This window comes from Chelonoidis abingdonii, chromosome 6, assembly GCF_003597395.2.
Source record: "Chelonoidis abingdonii isolate Lonesome George chromosome 6, CheloAbing_2.0, whole genome shotgun sequence".
Taxonomy (NCBI): domain Eukaryota; kingdom Metazoa; phylum Chordata; order Testudines; family Testudinidae; genus Chelonoidis; species Chelonoidis abingdonii.
The window spans coordinates 134434817-134445437 of record NC_133774.1 but is presented as its reverse complement, the minus strand read 5'-3'; the positions used below and the strand labels follow the sequence as shown (position 1 = coordinate 134445437).

Here is a 10621-nt window from a genome sequence, read left to right as displayed (position 1 = left end):
CCTGAGAGACACCCCATCCCTGGCCGCCCATGGGCTGCGTTGCAGCAGCTGGTGGCTCGCGGCCCCCCGGGGCCCGGCTGCGCGGAACGGACCCCTGTTGCGCGCATCGCCCTTTTAAGAGGCGGGCCGGGTCGCCACGTGCGGCGTGTGAGTGACGGCGCCACATAAACAGCAGCCGCCGGGAGCAGCGTTTGACCGATAATAACCTCTCCGCGCGGAGCTGCCGGGCAGCTATAAAAGGAGCGGCGGGTGCGCGCCCCTCGCCTTGCAGCAGCTCCCGGCGGCCGCGCAGCTCACCGCACTGCTGCGCGCACGGGGCCGGGGCTCCGCGCAGCGGGGAGACCGCAGTGGCGGCCAGGTAGGGCTCGGCTGGCGCTTGCTGTCTGGGGTCGGGGGCTCCGTTTGCAGCGGGGCTCTCTGGCCAGCAAGGGGCTGTGTGGGGAGGTGCTCGGGGCTGGGCTGTGTCTGGAGCGGCGCTTTCAGTGAGTTTTGTTGCAGGGTCGCTTCTTTCTGTTCCCCTGGGGCAGTCTCTCCCCTCTTCGCCCGCGCGGGACACGCTGCTTTGCGGCTTGCCCCGGTCCCTGCTTCTCCCCCTCACCTGCATTGTAAAGGTATTTGTTCACTTCTAGTCACTGACACGAGATGCCCCGGTTTTGCATTTCTTCTACTTTAATCACGGGCTCGCCAGCTCGAGCAATAGCTAACGAGGGCCAGTCTGGCTGGGGCAGGGGGACGCCTCTTTGCCCAAGAACTGCTTTGCTTCCCCGCCCCCGGTGACTAGACAGCAAGTGTGAAAAATCAGGATGAGGGTAGGGGGTAATAGGAGCTTATATAAGAAAAAGACCCTAAAATCGGGACATCTGGTTAACCCCCCCCCCCTTCCACTTTCTCAGAAGGAGCCTCAAGCTGGGGCTGCTGAGGCAGGAAGGGAGGGAAGCCCAAACAGACAGACTAGCTAGAATTGACCGAGAGTAACCCCAGGCGTGTGAGCTCTGGTGCCTTAGAAAAATAACAATTGAAGACATCATCCTGGCCAAGTTGTTTTTGCACACACCGGCTTGGCTTGGGGACTGGACATTCGCTTCCAGGAGAAAAATGATTCTTGCAGGAGAGATTCCAGCTCCGAGGAATGTTGTTTTCAAGAAAAAAGATTGAAGGGATCCAGCGAAAGAGGAGAAAATGGAAAAATAGCTGCTGATCAACTCAAGGCTACCTTGTGAATTTCATGGTTTCCTATTCCATTTCCAGTGACTTAGGAGCCCTGCCTGGGAGCATGTTTGTGCAGAATAGAAAGAAGTGTTTGGGACTAGGGGAGTGCTTTTTATTTTTCTGAACAGCATAGTTCACTTTATTTGGGGTTCTTGTGGGGTACATATTTCATGCTCCCCGCATTTATTCCTCCATTGTGCGATGTGAAAGCCTAAGGGGTCAGAATCTGATCTCAGCTACAGCAGTATCAATCCATTAAAGTCAGTGGAATTACTCCAGATGCTTACAAGATCAAAATCTGTCCCAGTATTTCTTTGAGTGACAGCAACTTTAAGGGAGTGTTACATCCTTTGTTTCTACATTATAGCTGATTACCCTAAATTGGTACACTATAACCTATTATCAGCCTATTGTAAACACTGATGTTTGATTTCCATTTTTTTAAAAGTAGCAAAATAAAGCGAGATTCAAGTTGCAACTTGAAAACCGCTGATATTTTTCACCAAAAATTCCTTTTCGTTCTAGCACCGATAACGCATTAAAATGGAATGAACATTTCCCAATTATTGTTTTTGATGATAAAAACATAAATAAAAAAAAATAAAGACACACAAAATATAGTTTTAACCTAAATACAATGTTTTTTTAACCTCAGGGAAACATTTAGGGCAGATTCTCCGGTGAGATGAATCAGGTAAGCCAGTGTGCTCAAATGCTTGGTTGAATTGGTACCTAAATGGAAACCGAGCTTTCTTGAAAACCTGGCCACGTTAATAAATTAAAATACTAAAACCCAAACAGTAGATCCTATGTATAATCAAACACTATTCACAGTAGAAAACAGATGTGCTTTAATTTTCATGATGTTTCATTTAAAAACTGGTGTGATAAAGGTCCTTAAGCAGTGCTTTATAACCCCAAAGGAAGCATTGTTAAAGCACAACCAAAATCAAGCTCATAGTGAGGTTTAATAGGGATTATGGTGAAGGAAAAGGAGATGAAATGCAAATGTGCCTTGTGCCTAGCTCTTACTGCACATTTTGCATCTTTTAAGAAATCCAAATGAAAGTATGTGATGAGACATCCCAGAAACAGATGGATCACTGTGAGCTTCTGTGGTGCCCTTGTGGACTGTTATGCTAAATACATAATATCAGGGACTCTTGGTGTACTATATTCATGACATGACATGACAGATGTAGCTGCACTTTCTGAGCCACTACAATCCATTGTCAATGGGAGCCTGAATGTATGCAAAAATAATGCTGTGCAATCTGTGCCTTGTATTGCACCTGCCTTTTAACAGCCAGACTCTGATACCTTTAGTCACACCGAGTAGCACCTTACTCCACAAATAGCCCAGCTTCAGTGGGGCTCCATGGGAAATAAATTTCTACTCAACTGTTTTTGAGTCATGCAGTAAAGTGCTATGCATAGCTGCAATGGGTAGCTAACCACTGGAACAGATTACGAAGGGGATAAATCCCTTGGTGTCTTCAAACTGAGATTGTTTGTCTTTTTAAAAGAGCTGCTCAGTTTTGACCAATATTACTAGGTTAGATGCAGGAATTGCTGGGTGAAGTTCTCTGGCCTGTGTTATGCAGGCCAGGTTAGATTATTGCAGTGAGGCCTTACAATCTCTGAGTCAATGTTAGTAAGCTGCCCCCAAATAGTCACACTTAAATTCTCCTTAAAAAAACAAACTCCATTTAAAAAAAAATTCAAATCCACTCTTCTCCATTATGTTGGTGTTCTAAGTGTGAAATAAGCATCCCGAAATGCAGATGAATCTTGACTTTTTTGCATTTGCAAAAGTGTGATGGCTTAATATACATATTATAAAGTTCCCAAATATGGCTCAATATTAAATAATGCAAACAAATATTAAAAAAAAAGTACAGAATGATCTCTTCACCACAGACACGAATTGTGCCATCTATCCGATAAAGTGTTTTTAGAAAAATCTCTAAATACCTATGTACAGCATAGCCAGTAGAGGGTTTATAGGATGAAATTCTAAACAGTAATGGTGCCAATCACTGGCTGAATACTGTGGGCCTAATTCTCATCTACATTAGGTTCTTTTAGTATAAATTTCAACCCAGCCTTGTATGTTTTAGAAGTTGTTTCAACTCTCCAGTATTTCCATCGTATTTAAATTTCAGCCTGCTTATTCCAGCCTGCTCCCCTGAACAAAGAAACAAGCAAATGCGACATTCACAATGTCCTTAAAAAACATCAGACCTAAGGGCCAATCCTGTAGTCTTTACTCAGGCAACATTCCCATTGACTTCCTTGCAGCAGGGTTTATGGAGTTTTTGTAATGAAGTTTTATTTTTCTTTACTGCAAGGTGAATTAGAAGTAACCTCACTGACCTCAGGGTAGAGTCTAACCCAGAGTATGAGAGTGCAGGGTTCAGTCATAAATTAATCAAAGGAGATGTCATTTCAAAGGAAAGTCTTCTCTAGGCTACACATGGGGTACAATGCCATTGATGGAGAGTTCCCAGATGTGCGAATGGGGGCAGAATTTGGCCCACAAAAGCATGGAAATACAGAGTTTTGCCTATAGGTCTATTCTTTTAACCTATCCCACCATGTCTGAGTATTACATCGCTTATAGGCTTTGGGCAAAGGGGAACATCGTTTACCACATGAGCTGCACTGCCTAGACCAGTGATCTCCAAACTTTTTTGATCGCACACCCCATCAGTAAAAAAATTTTTGAGCATGCACTCCCAATATATGTATATTTATGTATAAATTATATACATGTACTACTCTACTAATATATTATGTACATTATAAAACATACACAAAAATAGAAATTAAAGGATGAGATAAAGATGAAATAAATTTTTTTAAAAAATACTGTTTTTATTAATGGTACAAAAAACCTTTTTGCTCTCACAAAAATATTAATATTTTTAGTGAGAGCAATGTGATTGAATAGGCTTCATTGTTTCTGAAAATCTTGGTTTAACACTTTGATACAGCAATTCAAACGTCTGGATCAGGTTTAGGGTTCGGGAGGGCACTCAGGGAGGGAGTTAGGGTGCTCAGGGTGGGGTCTGGGAGGGAGTTAGGGTGTTGGAGGGTGCTCAGCATGGGGTGCGGGAGGGCGCTTAGGGCTGGGGCACGCAGGAGGGGCAGCTCCTGTTTGGTGCAGTGGGTGTGCAGGTGGCTCAGCACGGCACCGCCCCCATGGCTGCGATTCTGGGAGCCCCCCCCCCCCTCACACACACCAGGCAGGACCACCAGGAATGCAGGGACATTAGGGGCTGCAGGCCCCTGGGCTAAGGAGGCCCCAGGGCCCTGGCCTGCAGCTCTAAAGCCCCTTTCAGAATGTGGTCCTGCGAGCACGGGCTGGAGGACTTGGGAGGAGCAGGGGCAGCCGCGCAGCCAGTGGCCAGAGAGAAGCTCCGCTTTCCCCTTCAAAGCCCTACTTCTCTCCAGCCGGCTTTGAAGAGGAAAGCACTGCTGCTTTCCTGCCACTGGCTGCATGGCTGCCCCTACTCCTCCATGGGCCGGAGGACTCAGGGCTGGATTCTGAAAGGGGCTTTAGATCTGCAGGCCAGGGCCCTGGGGCCAGGGCCGGCGCTTCCATTTAGGTGACCTAGGGCGCCAGGATTTGGGAAGGCGGCATTTTGCGGCCCTCGGTGGCAATTCAGTGGTGGGGGGTCCTTCCGCGCTCCAGGTCATCGTCAGCAATTCTGCGACGAGTCCTTCACTCGCTCCAGGACCCGCCGCTGAAGTGCCCCGAAGACCGGGAGCGTAGAAGCACCCCCCCCGCTGCAGAATTGTCACCGACCAGGAGCACGGAAGGACCTCTGCCTAGGGCGCCAAAAACCCTGGCACCGCTCCTGCCTGGGGTCCCCTTAGCCCAGGCCCTGAAGCCCTGAAAGCCCCTGTTTTCCAGATGGCCCTGCCTGCCCCAGGGTGGGAGGGGGCAGCTTCCCCACTTGCTTGCTTCATCCCTCCTCTGGCTGCCCCCCCTCCTTTTTTTCCCTCTGGCGACGCTCCTCCTGCCATGCTGCCCTTTTGCACTGGTGGCGCTCCTCACACCGTGCCCCCCAATGGATTGTCTTGCGCACCCCCTGGGGTGCACACCACCTACTTTGGAAACCACTGGCCTAGATATTAAGTTACCTAGGACTGATATGGGAACTTATGTGTTGCCCATGGTTGGAATTTCACCCCCAAATGAGGAGCTGGGCACAAAGGGCATGATTGTGATCAAACTCCAGTGTAACTCCATTGAAGTCCATAGTGTTGTTTTTGATTTAACTTGGTGTAAGTGAGAGCAGACTCAGTCCTAATCTTTTAATTAACTCCAGATTTCCTTACTTTCCATGGTGATGTGGGGGGGCAAATTTTCTCTTGGTGTAAACTGGCAGAGCTTCATCGACTTCAGCAGAGCTCTGCTAGCTTACATCAGCTGAGAATTTGACTGTGGAACTTAAATATTATTTTAATCTATTTTTGTGTGTATACACCTGGCATATGCAGTTGTGGAGTATGTTAAGAATATACATTAGATATGTATTATTGATCCTGCAAAAGAGAGAGGGATACTATAAAAATACATTCCAGACTTGAGCCATACTTCTGAACTTTAGAAGACTTTTCTCTGTCACACAGTAAGTAATCTGAAAATGCTGGACAGACATCAAAAGAATGTTAATGTCACTATGTCCTGCTTATTGCTGGAATCTGTTAATAGATGTTTTTCTGTGTTCTGTTATGGGTAGGTTTGATAAAGGGAAAAGGCTAGTTCTGCCCTTTTTTAAAAATTTTTTTAAGCATTTGTCATTGGACGAAGACATGTGATCTCGCCTCAAGGACTGTGGCAGAGAGGCAGAGTAGGATGGAAAACTGTTGATGCAGCTTTTCTGACAAAACTGCCTAACATCGTGGACAGATAAAGAACACTCAGAGCATTTTATTATTCTGAGCAGTAGGGTAAAAGGTTGATGATTAAAGATTATAATAGGAATGAACATCAGAGCCTGTAGTTTAAACAGGATAAATATCCACATACAAGTTGACTTCTTATGCCCGTTAGTTATTTTCTGTGGGAGTGCTGCTTAGAAGAATGCTAGCTTAATCCAGTAAAGGACCATTTTGCATTATGTTAGCTTCATTAGGGAACAATTGGCATTAGACAGGAAAAAAAGAGTAGTTCCAAGACTGTACCAGTTTGGGCCAGACTGAAAGGTATATTCTTTGGGAATAAGCAAACAATGCCCGGGACTCTGACCACAGAATCTAGAAAGCATTTAAAAGGAAATCTGATTTTTCTCTTTTAATTGAGAGACCAAGTTAGCGGTGCCATAGAAAAGATTTGTAAGTGACCAAAAGTTATTACCCTCAGATGGTCATTTGTCCCAGGTAAAATAATTTATGGAATATCACCCCAAAAACCTCACTAAATTTTATGCTAGTTAACAGTCTTGGGGGTTTAGGGTGCAGGAGGGGGTATGCAGTGCTGGCTCCAGGAGGGGGCTCAGGGCTGGGGTGCATCCTCCCGCTGGGCAGCACGTACCTCTGGCAGCTCCCAGTCAGCAGCGGGCACAGCAAGGGTAAGGCAGGCTCCTTGCCTACCCCGGCCCCACACTGCTCCTGGAAGGGGCCAACGCACCCATGGGGGCAGGGGACTGTAGATTGCCACGTATTCGCAGGGGCGAAAGGAAATGCAGGCCTGTTATTTACCAGGCTGCACGTGGCAACAGACTATATAGGTAAGAGATACAAGGAGAATATGGGCCACGATGCAAACTGCAGACACACACAACTAAAATTAATCAATTTAAAGTTTTATTGGGGATAGTTAAAAGGGGTAAGGGAGCAGCGTATGATTAGCTAATAGGGTTAATAAAACTTAAAACACACAATGACTAAAATCTGCTAACAATATTTATAAACAAAGATGCAGCATTTAGTAATAACCGATACTTACAAATACAAACCAACGCATAATGACCGGCAAACGTAGAAACTCTGTTTGAAACACGTGAGCTGAGAGAGAGGCTTCGAGGTGATCAGGCTCGGTTACGGGGTACACAGAATTCGTTTTTCTTTCTCCTCTCCCTGCCTGCACATGGCAGGGCGACCTAAAGTACTTACTATGGCATCACAGAAGTGTCAGAGGGGATGGAGCCCAAAACCTGTGTGTGTTCGTTTCTGATTGGCACAAGCAACGTTTACACCAAGTAGGGGAGCGGGTGCCTAAAAGTCTGGCTTTGCCCCCAAAAGGTGAGGTAATGCATATTGTTGTAGAATGCGTTCAACACTGAATGACAAAAGAAGAGGCCAGGGCAATACCGGTATGGGCAAGTTCTACAGGATGCAGACAGGAACTCATCTTAACAGGGACACATGGCTCTGTGTGCTGCCCCTCTCTGCAAGCACCACCTGCACAGTTCTCCCGGCCAATGGGAGCTGTGAGAGTGGTGCTTGCAGGCAGGAGCAGCACGTGGAGAGAGTGGCTGGCCACTTCTGGGAGTGGCGTGGGGCTGCCTTAGTGGCAGCCATGTTGCCCAACCGAGATCGCAATTGACTGGTTAGTGACCACTGACTTAGAGAGAGAGATTGAGTCTGCTCTACAGCCTTAGCTAACAGCCAGTTGGCTTTTTAGTTCATGCAGCAGAGGCTCATGCACTAAGCTCTACAAGTCCCAGGTTCAATCCTGCCTGCCAACATGTACTGTGCTTAGCCCAATGGGGAGCTCAGTTGGGGGCTTCTGGCTATCCTAATACAAATAATACTAAAGTTCAGAGATGACTGTACCAGACACACATGAAAGCACAGTCTTTCTCAGAAATGGGGGAGCTGCATATCTCGGAGGGGTGTATCTCCTAGAGGATAGCAGTCAGGGAGATTTTTCTGTCCATGTCCTCTTGCTGAGTTTAAGGCCCAAGTTTTCCAGAAGGAACTCTGCTTTCACAGGTACGTTCTGTGCCTGCACAAAGCTGCATGTATATAGTTGTCCTCAGAACTCACTGTGGATGCAAGTATTAATTAACTTCTTGCATGGAATTTTCCAAAGCTCTCGGCATTGGCCTAGCTCTGCTTTCACTAAAGTCAAGAGTTTCACCTGGTTGATTTCAGTGGGAGCATAGTTAGGCCGAAAGTCCCACCCTTACCTACCATTTGTTGTGGGAGCAACAGCTTTGGCCCTCCTATTTGTGAGTGCACAAATGAAGGCCATGTGGAAGCTGGTTGACATCAAGCCCTAAACAGGTAGTTCTAAAAGGTCAAAGTGATGACTGTTAATTAAACAGAACTGACCGTGTCCTGTAGTTACATAATTCTGCTGTTTAACCTAAAAAAGTGTCTCAAAACTGTTTCTTTGCAAGAAGAATGTTTCCCGTCCATTTGTCTTCCTTTTAAATATTATGTTTTTTAAATTATTTTCCCCATTAAACTGTGTTGGCAATTCCTGCTGTCTAAGAGTTTTTTCCATTGACTTCCGTAGAGTCGGGTTTTACCTTTAATCCCTGTTTGCTTACAGGGGATGAACACCACATCCTCTTTTCTTGATGTCTTCTGATTCCCTCAGACTGCTTCTTACTTTCCCTGAAGCCTTTTTCCCCCTTTCATTTCCTGTCCTCTTGGTTCTTTTTTTCTTTTTCTAGAGCCTCCATCCCAGGTTCATGTCGTCATTTCACTAATGCTACATTCTAGACCCTTCTCAGTCCCAGTCGCACATGGTAAGGTCTGGATTTACTGCAATATCCAGACACTTATAAGCCAGATCCTCAGCAGATACAGACCAGGTTAGTTCCTTTGACTTCAGTGGAGCATTGCCAACTCAACCAGCTAAGGATATCTTGCTCTCAGTATTTAAAAATGGATGGAGCCTATTTTTCTTTTGTTAAAACAAACAGCCTCCTTGACAACTTGGAAATGCTTGACTTTTATGTGTATTTTCATTTTTGAAGCCAGTTGTTCTTCTTCGAGTGCTTGCTCATATCCATTCCAGTTAGGTGTGCACACGCCGCGTGCATATTCGTCAGAGAAACTTTTACCCTAGCAACATTCGGTGGGCCGGCAGGTCGCCCCCTGGAGTGGCGCCACTATGGTGCCTGATATATACCCCTGCCGACCCAACCGCTCCTCAGTTCCTTCTTACTACCCGTGTCGGTCGTTGGAACAGTGGAGCGCAGCTTAGCTGACCTCTGCTTCCCTAGCTACTCGTAGTTCTTGTGTATTCAGATATATAGTTATAATCCTTTTATATATATATTTATGCGTTTTTTCTTTGCTAGCATAGTTAGTTTAACCATAGTTAGCGGGGTTCGGGGAGTAGCCCCTCCCCGCAACCAGTGCCGGAGCCCATGCCCGGCTCACCGGTTCTTAGTCCGTGCTTGGCCGGCGTCCCTCCATTCAACCGCGCCCGCCTGACTGTTTAGTCGACCTGCTTCATTGCGTTATACCTGTCTTGGAAGACAGCTTTCCTCGTAGCCACTTACAGTCGGCCAGACGGAGTCTTCGAGCTCAGCGGCTCGTCTTACATGGTGTTCTCCACCTTTATTTTATGTGTCTACAACGTTCAGGACAATGCTGCAGTTACGTCCACACACGGCTTTCCTACCTAGGTGGGCTTCGACCCTTCATGTTACCACACTCTCAACGTGAACTTGGGGCTTCCTGCCAGTGCCCTGACAGCTCCCCGGCACGCGCTGTGGTTGAGCTCCCTGCTCCTGCTGCTTCTGTGCCAACTGCACCGCAGCCAGAGAGCTCGTTTACGTCGGATCGCCAGGCACCAACACCTGCAGAGGCACTGAGGACGCCAGCACCGTTGATTCCGGTCCCGCGGGCGCCGTCGAATCCAGTGCCTGCCTGCTCCCCGGCATGGGCCGTGGTTGAGCTCCTCTGCTCCTGCTGCTTCCATGCCAACTGCACCGCAGCCAGAGAGCTCGCCTAAGTCGGATCGCCCGGCACCGACACCTGCCGTGGCACCGACAAACTGCACCGCACGCAGCGCCTAAGTCGGCCCGTCGGCCCGTCCCAGTCCCACAAGGGCCGTCGAATCCAGTGCCTGACTGCTCCCCCGCGCACGCGCTGTGGTCGAGCTTCCTGCTCCTACTGCTCCCGTGCAGCAGAGCTCATCAAACTGCACACGCGGACAGAAGCCTGTCTAAGCTTCGAATCCAGGATCACTGCTCCCGGCGCACGCCGTGGTCGGCACCCTACTGACACCTGGACAGAGGCACCGGCGACGTCAGCACCGGTCGATCCCGGTCCCACAAGGGCCGTCGAATCCGGTGCCTGACAGCTCCCCGGTACACACTGTGGTCGAGCTTACTGTTCCCTCCACGCCGGAGACATTTCCAACGACGAGGGATCTCATTGCCGTGACAGAGTGGATGCTGCCTGAACCCCCGGCACCGCCGGTGCGTAAGTACTA

General features: G+C 47.8%; 1 protein-coding gene across 4 annotated transcripts in view; it reads left to right on the top strand.

Moving 5' to 3' along the window:
• The first annotated feature begins 203 nt into the window (after nt 1–203).
• Nucleotides 204–10621, top strand: part of ABCA1 (ATP binding cassette subfamily A member 1) — a 165132-nt gene continuing 154714 nt past the window's right edge. For 3 of the 4 annotated variants that reach the window (XM_032773278.2, XM_032773279.2, XM_032773276.2), the window contains exon 1: nt 204–358. The gene's annotated coding sequence lies outside the window, so the exon portion shown is untranslated. Of the gene's footprint in view, nt 359–1882; nt 1904–10621 lie in introns of those variants that run through there. The other variant, XM_032773277.2, reaches the window with a different exon arrangement.